Source organism: Oryzias melastigma, linkage group LG5 (genome assembly GCF_002922805.2).
Source record: "Oryzias melastigma strain HK-1 linkage group LG5, ASM292280v2, whole genome shotgun sequence".
Taxonomy (NCBI): domain Eukaryota; kingdom Metazoa; phylum Chordata; class Actinopteri; order Beloniformes; family Adrianichthyidae; genus Oryzias; species Oryzias melastigma.
The window spans coordinates 17,370,091-17,379,691 of record NC_050516.1 but is presented as its reverse complement, the minus strand read 5'-3'; the positions used below and the strand labels follow the sequence as shown (position 1 = coordinate 17,379,691).

The following is a 9,601-nucleotide window of genomic DNA, read 5'->3' as shown; positions in this document are numbered from 1 at the left end:
TATCAATGGTCTCCCAACTAAGTTTAGAGGTGCAGCATCAACAAAGCTTGTTCCCTGAAACAAAGAAAATCTGGTCAGGATGCCTCCAGTGAGTCTTTTCTTTTCTTTTTGGATGTTGCAGACAAATGAAAAGAAAACTTGTATGGATGTATGTATCCCTCTCAGGTCAAACCATAAATAATTTCCATTTTGTTTTGCACTGAACATTACAAAATCTAACCTTGTCCGTTCAATGGTGTGAAGCAACGCTAAATCTAAATGTCATATTCCTCACAGTTGCACAGTAAATGAAGACTGCTGGTCCAGTATGTTCTACTGCAAATTACATGAATATGCAAATGGTATCATGTCATGCCATGTCTCTTGCATCAGAATTTCTACAGAATATTTCATAATCTAACCAAGGCATTTCTTCATAATTGATGTTATACGGTATAAAAATTAAAACAAAGGAAAGAAATTGTTGTGGAGCTTAATCCTCCAGCCAAACTGTAACATACTGTATTATACGAACATGGAGAGACCCACCACAAGTAATTATGTCACTGTATGGCTCCATTCACTGCAGTAGCAACTGCATGCATTGCATAATAATAAGATAACATGATAGTTGAATGTCAACGTGAACACATCTGCAGAGGTTCAAGCAAAATTTAGAAGAGTTACAACAAAAATAAAAGAACTGAAAGTAAAAAATACCAAAATGTAATACTGTGACACAAACATTGTATTTGCAAGTTTAGCTTTAGGTTTTTGAAGGCTACAATATAAACATTTATATCTGATCTGTTCATGCATTTATGTCATGGGCGGCAGCCACACGCCGTGGCAGGCGGAGCCTCAGGAATTGAGTCGTTTTACTTCCGGGTAGGAAAAAACTAATCAAAATAACTAATATTTCAAAAATAATTTGATTTATTGTGTTCCATAAGTAATATATGATCATATAAATGGATATAGTTTACTCTGAAAGTAAATCATGAAATCATGTTATGGCCCATTTAAAACCCCCTTTTATGTTTTCTTCCCTGTAGTTCATCATCATTCCACTAGGGGCAGTAGCAGGGCTTTTCCTGCTTATTTAAAAATGGCTGCTTCCATAAAATGTCAAAACATTTTTGGAGGGAAAGACTTTTGCGAGCCTTCAAAACTTTGAGAGTGACTGTCATGGTTCCACCCTCAGTTACTACCCTTGAACACCAGAGGGAGCCCTCACCAGAGTTTTAACCCTGCTGTCACCTTACTACAACTCCTATCAGCCACTACCATTGCTTCCTGTTTACACAGCTGGTTTCCATCATCATCAGTACCATCTAGCATTTAAACCCACCTCAGCCATTTGTGAGGTCTTGTTTTTGCCTCGGAGACAGTCTGAGCATTTTCTCTTGTTTAATCTCCCTGGTGTTTGACCCTTGCCTGGTTTCGTTGTTATCCTGCCTCACTCCTAGTTTTTCACCATAGCCTGATTTTGACCACACCTTTGCCTGTTTTTCCTTGCCATAAAAATCTATGTTTCTATGTTACTTTTTTGTGGATTTTAATCAAAAGGTTTTAAAAACATCTTAATTCCAAAAAATAGAAATTTCTGTCAATTATTTGTTGTAATGGCCTTTACAGGGTTAATGTACACATTTTTGAATATCTAAAATGTGAATCTGAATGTTTACGGAACAAAATAATTCCATATTTGTAGACCTTTGTGTGCACTTTGTAAAAAAAAACACAAGTATGCTTGCTGTTAGACCAGAAAATTATATGTGACAGAAACTGTTTTTGCCAGAATGCATAACATATTTAAAGCTATTAATCTTTTTTTACACATGCACCCTTTTTTCTACAGCCACAAATCTTTTTTACACATGGATAAAAGGAAATTCCAATTATGAAAGTGCAAAAAAAAATCTGTACTAGCAGATGTTTTTTTTTTTTTTTTTTTTTCCCAAAGGTGCACACAATCGCCTGTTTTGGCGTTATTTTACAAAAATAATTTTAAAAATGAAACACCACGTTGCCCTGGGAGTGGATTCTGTGTGTTCATCCAAACAACGTTTTCCAGAGAGATCAAACCCTCAGTCTCCATCCTCAAACTGCTGCCCCAGCAACTTGAAATTCGACAAGATGAAGCTAATAGATGGAGAGAGCTTTTGTCCTCGGTGCACACCTGTTAGTTGTATTCTCTCACCAGGCAGTCATTTTTAAAACAGGGCTGGGTTGTGTACCACAACCAAGCTTGTTGGTACTATGACGGCACCAGCAGGGGGTCTGACCCAGCCGGGGAATAGTAAACCGTCACAGTGGCACATCTGTTAATCTCATTCTTTATCTGCTAATCCCTCTCTGGTAAAACCCCCATTTAAAAAATGAGGCGGTCTTGGCAGCCATCCTGAACTCTGTCATTATGCCTCTAGCGCTGACTTCTAACCCCCACAGCACTGACAGTGGCTGCTGTTTACATAACAGCCATATTGGTAATACAATTACACTAAAAGAGCTCGTTTCACACACTAGCTAAAGCGAAATTTGATTTTTTTTTTTTCTAGCATTCCAGAACATGTGTAAATGTAACACTTTTAGCTAAAAAGTAGTTGGGATGAGTGTCATTTCTTCCTTCATGTAATAGGTGCTACAAAAGTCCTCTTTCATTTATTTCAATTCAGTTTGTTTTTGATTAGTTTTCCAATTTTATCCTGAATATTTAAGCTGCACACTTACTTTGTAATGCTGCAGCAGTTGCACAGGCTATTTTTTGAGCTACTTATCTGACTTTTTTTGCCATATGATCTGACAATTAATTTATCCCTATAAATGCTACTAGAACTAAGATTATTGGTGAGACATTTAAGTTGTAGTTGTAGCATACAGTGGCAAATATTCACACAACAGCAAAGTTGGAGTTCCATTCAGAAAATGAAAAGCAAGAAACCCAAAATCCGTGGCCCTTTGAAGATTTTCCCAGTGTGCACCACTCAACATTGTATTAACCCGTCCTTTATCCACAGGACCGTCTGAGTGTACGGCACAGCTCTGCTGTGAGGGATAACATGAACCGGCACTTTAAAGCACACAGCACTAAAAAGGCTTCAAATGAAGCTGTGAATGTAGAATCTCACCTGGATAAAGCTTTATTTTTAACCCACTAGAAAAATTCTGACATGAGAAAATTCAAAACCTTGTTCTAACTTTAAAACTCAAAAAGCTATGTTAATTATTTACTTGGTTAATCGTGGCCCCCCACCCTAAGAACTTTGTAAGAATAACAAAACTTATTTTCTAGTTTTGATTAAAAATTGGTATATTGTGAATAGCAAAAATATTATACCAAGACGGAAATATTTAATTTGACCTACCTTGAACCCTGTGGTGGGAATATCAATACACTGTCAACAAAGAGGCAGAATTCAACTGCTAACTTGTTAGGTTCACATTAAAGAGTGAGTGAACAGGAACATCCCACAAGGTCCTCAAGAAGTGTAGATATTTGTGGTGCAGCCAAAGCATGGGATTGAGTTCAAAAAGCTCCTCTGAGATAGATAATTAGCAAATAAATATATTTACAGCGGTTCAAATAACTGAGCATTGACTGTTGCTTGTGGGGATGTCAGATATTTATATGCAATCGTGCTATGCAAGCTAAACTCAAGGTAATTTATAAATGCACCTGGGGAGAGTTGAGTGGTACAAGAAATCTATAAGTTATATTTTTTTTTATTTATCTTTTTTATTTTAGGTCCACATGTTTCTACATTTTTGTTCTTTTTTATATAAAATATAATTGTTTCCTTCAGATCACAGAATAAAGCATTTTAACACCAACTGCTTAAGAATAATATTATGCACTTTGTTCTGAACCTTTTCATCTATTAGAAAGCATTGTATTTCACAGTTTCTAATCAGAATTTTTTTTCCATCCATAATTCAAATGATGTCATTTTCAATTGACAATTCAATGTGTACGTTCTTCATGGAACTACTTGAACACGTTTTAACTATAGTGGCAAGAGAAAGTCGGTTGGGGTAATTTATCTCTCTTCCCCATGTGTTCTGTGCAAGGTTACAGGGATGCTGGAGCCTATCCCAGCTACTTTAGAGCAAAGTCTGGGTACGCCCTGGACAGTTAGCCAATCAATTGCAGGTTTGGGGTAATTGCAATTAGAAACATAATGTACATGAGAATAGTAGTACAGTAAAAGTGGTGCAAATACGAAGAAATCTCAGCTGGAAGAGGTCATCACATGACTGGAGACTCCTAACTTTAATTCTTTTTCTCCCTAAAGGCAACTCCAAAGGTTGGAGGAAGTGCAGGTGGGTGCAGAGATTAAGGACATAACCCAGAATAGAGAATCTCAGAAAAACAGATGGAGACCAAAAGCAGGTCATTAGGATGTGGGAGCGTGTTGGCACACTGAGCGTACAATGACCACACAAGATCCAGACCTGCCAAGCTGCAGCTCTGTGCAGTGGAAGGAAAGAAAACAGCATGACTTATGCCTTTTGCAAGACACAACTCTTAAAAGATACAGTTAACTGATGATGAATTCAATACAGTAAATGCTTCATAGTAACATGACCAAATCTCCATTGAAAGAACTAGAAAACATATGTGTAAAATACAAATTATTTGTTGTCTTTTGAGCCCTGTTGTTGAAACAATATAAGAAAAAAACTAAAAGCAGGATGCTATAACATTGACCTTTATGAAGATATTAATTAGATAACAGTCAATCTGTTGAAAACAACCGAAATTCACTTTGGCGGGTCAATAAATGATTCTGTATCTCTAAATTGGTCTTAGGAATTAACAAATAGGCAAGTAGTAATTATGTTATTAGAAAGTACTCAGTATGAAGCAGAATTTAATTTGAAGGTGCACAAAAAGAAAAGTGCTCACGGGTAATCATTTAGTAAGCAGTAATTACTTATGAGACTCTGCCATGAGACATGGTAGCTGCTCCCCATCGTTACTAAGAGAAGACAAATGCAGTGACTATAAGTAATGAATACATTCTACACAGCTGGCTTTTTACAGCTGGAAAAAACAACAAACTGACATAATGGTAAAACTAGTTAGACAAAGAGTCATAGTAAAACAATTTATTATTAGAATCTAAATGTAAAATGTATCTTTTGAGAGTTGGTAAGTAATGTAACAACGATTTATGAACTATGCAATCCTCAATGAGACAAACTAATCATTTTGTCAGGATATTTTTTTATCACAATAATTATTTTCTAACTAAAACTAGTTTATGTAAATATTTATGTGCTAATTAAGTACAAGCTAACTCACACACAGCTCCTGGTTTCGTATAATGCCCCAAATTATAATGATGTAACTGTTTATTCACTGCATGCTGACAGGTGTGAGATTAAAAGTGTAGATATTACACAGTAAAATGTTTCATAGCCTACAAAAGAGCATTTTGAGGATAATTTTCAAAGCTCAAAATAAAGAAATCCTGATCATATCTTCAGAGATTTGCCGGCTTCATTGGCTAACTTATCTTCTAGCTTCTCAACCTTTAAGCCACGAGGATAAGACCATTTCAGGCACTTGACAAGACAGCGTACCGAGAACAAGCTGTTCTTGTCTGGCACTCTGTGTCAATAATAGGACACTGCAGCGCCAGCCCACAAGGTCTGTGCCCATACACTACAATTCTCTCAGTTGCAAGGCTGCAACACATGCCAGCAGTGCAGAGACACAGCACCGTTCAGACTCGTGCCAGCGAAACGTTTGCTGGCAGCAGCAGCAGGGATGATTTGAAGGGAATCTGGGTTGCTTGTCCTTTAACTAGACAATAATCTCCTGCGTAAAGCACAGCCAGTTGTTCTATGCTGGAGCACGAAAAAAGGAGCATTTTTAACCAGAAGTGATCAAAAGTTGGATTTAATGGTAAACCCGTCATTACTGCTCACAAAGGGTAGTTTCTCTGTGAGAATGACACTTCATTATTTTTTTTATTTTTTTTTTTTACTGTCAAGAGATGACAGAAGAACAACATCTTCTCATCCTTAGTAAAGGCTGAAGACAAGAAACAGATATGAACAGGAGCTACAAGAATAGATTAACCGCTCAATCAGTTTTTGGATGAATTATCACACTTTGTCAAAGTCAGTGGCATTATTATTGCTAAACTTTTAAGCCTTCTAAATTTACTATTAAAAAAACTAACCATGTCATATAAATTAATAATTAAATCTTGGCTCAAGATAAGATACATCACATGTTGATATTATGCTAAAATGCCATTAAAGGTAGAACGCAGAATTAGGACCACCATGAAAAAAATATTAAAAAATTTAGTAAAAATAAAATTTTAACATCATGAGAAAAAGAGTAAAAATTGAACAAGAAAAAGAGTCATTAACTTATAAGAAAAAAAATGTAATTTTATGAGAATAAATGACTAGAAAAGTCAATATTTTACAAGAATAAAGTTATAGTTGAATAAGTTATGAATTGAGAATTTATGAGAATAAATTAAGAGGCAAAAGGCTGTTTACTAATAAGATTACAAACAGCAAAAAAAGAAAGAATCTTGTGTTTCAGTAAGAGAGATATGTGATTGATTACTTTAGCTTTGGTTTCATAGATTCACGATGGAGTATTAGAGAAGCATAACCAATTTTACATGCAAAACTAAAGTTGTAAAAGCATGAGGAAAAAAAGTTTTATGGATGTATTTTTTTATTATTGTTGTTGTTCCTATTTTTTCTCATTAAACAGCCTTTCGTCTTATAAATTTCTGACTTTAATCTCATGATTTTTGGATTCGTACGTTATAAAAAAAAATAACTTAATTCCTGTAAAATATTGACTTTATTACTTATAAATCTATGAGTTTATTCTCTTTATCATTATTTTATGATTTTATTATCTTGAAATAATTATTCTTGTTTTTTCTTTAAAGATGGCCCTAACATTTCATTGTATTAAGGAGTTTCTTTTGCTTTAAAACAATGTTACGTGGTTATAATAATGCCACACCAAACTCCTTCTGTTCTTCTCCACATTGATTTTATTTTGTCAAACTTTTATTTCCTTCCTAAAGTAAACACTTTTCAATGCCTTCCCTTCATCCCTCCAAAAGTGTTTTTTCTAAAGTTTTTTTTTTCGTTTTTTTTTTTTAATGACTACATTTCCACAGTTTATTTCTTCAAAAGTCAAAACAACTTTTATTAAGAGTTTTCACAGGCAAAGCACAATTTCCATTGAAACAGCATTTGAACTTCTGTTGGCAACAACCTTGAATTACGCCGAAGGTTTGCAATGATTCTGAAGTTTCTGCAGTGGATAAACACTGTTAAATTACTTTTAAAAGACTCCTATTTCAGTCTGTGCTGATAAATCTTTGGCCATTTGATTAGTGGAATTTTGTTTTAATGCATTTATATTAATTTAAGGGGGAGAGGTTTGTCAGCCGGTTGCAGTTTAGCTTAAAAGATAGAAAATCATGTTTCCCTTAGCAAGAAACTTTACTCCACATCCCTCTAAATTAGTACAAACTTGTAAGTGGCTTTGAACAGGACAAAACACCCAGTAATTGCTGTGCGAAACCTAATATTGTCCTTTTCAAATCTTAAACGTGATGTTGTGTCTCTTAATCAGTATCTGAATTGAAAGAATCTAGGTTATAGCAAAAAAAAAAAAAAATACAATTTCTAGTCATGATGATGAGCCACACACACTGAAATTTAGAGGAATAATGAAATGATCCTGCAGCTTAAAGATTAAAAAGCAATTTGGGTGTTTGCGAGGGGGAAAGGAGCAAGGTAAATTAGTGGTTTGTGGAAATTAGCAACACATAAAAGGTACAATAAAAGTGAATTCTTTTTCATACAAGATTGGCTAAATGCAACAATAATGATAAAAATGTAGCAACACTGATTTGCATAACAATAATATTAATGTTTAAAAAACATGCAAGACAAACCTCAATAAAAAATACAAAATAAAAAGATGGAAACAAGAAAGAAGCTTGGTGTCGCTGAGTGAGTAACTTCCTTTTCTATCCAGAAGGAAAAAAAGCCGCTCAGAGAACTGTGCATTCAACTTATTTCACTACTAGTTTGTTTACAGGAATTTTGAATAGTGTCTTTCCCTAATGTCCAGCAAGAAGTTTAGACATGGTCAGAAAATATGATTTATTTTTATGTGTAAAAATGGCCCATCCAGAATTTATCAATTTTAAAATGATATCATTTTATATAAGTGCTAGCTTTACAGCAGAAACAATTCCACATTATTTCAACTATAAAGAAAATGAATAGCTGGTTAGATTTAGTTAATAAAATAAACAATTTTGGCTTAATAAAAAATGTCTACAAAATGTTAACTTTTCCTCAATCTTAGAAAAATAGAAAGGATGAAAAATACACATTTAAATACTGTATATGATGAAGCTGCCTACAGGGAGGAGGTGGATCGTCTGGCAGATTGGTGTGACATCAACAATCTGCTGCTCAACACAGAGAAGACCAAGGAGCTCATCGTGGACTTCAGGAAGAACGCTGACCCACACGCACCCATCCACATCAAAGGGAAGGTGGTGGAGCGTGTGGACAGCTTTAAGTTTCTTGGAGTCCACATCTCTGAGGACCTCTCCTGGACAACGGCATGCTCCAAGGTGGTAAAGAAAGCTCACCAACGCCTCTTCTTCCTGAGGACTCTGAGGAGGAACCACCTGTCCAGCAACATCCTGGTGAACTTTTACCGCTGCACCATCGAGAGCATCCTAACCAACTGTATTACAGTTTGGTACGGGAGCTGCTCTGCTGCAGACCGGAAGGCACTGCAGAGGGTGGTGAAAATTGCCCAGCATGTCACTGGAGCACCACTTCCTGCCATAAAGGACATCTACAAGAAGCGATGTCTGAAAAGGGCAGGAAAAATCATAAAGGACTCCAACCACCCAGCACACAGACTCTTCACTCCTCTGCCCTCTGGCAGGCGTTACAGGAGTCTGCGGACTAAAACCACCCGGTTCCGGAACAGTTTCTTCCCAACTGCTACCACACTCCTGAACTCTGCCTCCTGACAACTTAGCCACAACACCACTCTGTATCTTTTCTAAATCACTCACAATAACACTTGGACTGAATCACCACTACCTGCATACTACCTGCACTTTATATGTTGAATAATTCACCTGTACTGTTTACATACTGTAAATACTTGTTTTATACCCTCTCACTGTTATTTATTCCACTTTGCACATTGTAGATACATATTTATACCTGCTAAAGCACTCTGGATGGATGCAAACTGCATTTCGTTGCTGTGTACCTGTGACATGTGCAATGACAATAAAGTTGAATTCTATTCTATTCTATTCTATTCTATTTCAAGTTTCGGACCAACACCAGTTCACAGCCTAGCATGTTTCATTCATTTAATAGCTAATTTATGTGTTTTGGAAACACTTTGACCTCAGAAACAGCATCTTTGTCCAATTTCTGAAACCCATGACGTGTCTTTAAAAGTGGGCAGGTAACTTTGATCAGGTTTTTCATTATATCAAAGAAATCCAATTATTTTTAGCATGCACTGCATGGTTAAGCAAAAAAAAAAAAATAGTTTTTCAAAAAGGAAAAATGTTGG

General features: G+C 35.7%; 1 protein-coding gene across 2 annotated transcripts in view; it reads right to left on the bottom strand.

The window, feature by feature from the left end:
- The window catches only part of slc2a9l2 (solute carrier family 2 member 9, like 2), a 116,442-nt gene that overhangs the window by 62,238 nt on the left and 44,603 nt on the right, over positions 1-9,601 (bottom strand). The gene's annotated exons all lie outside the window — the stretch shown is intronic.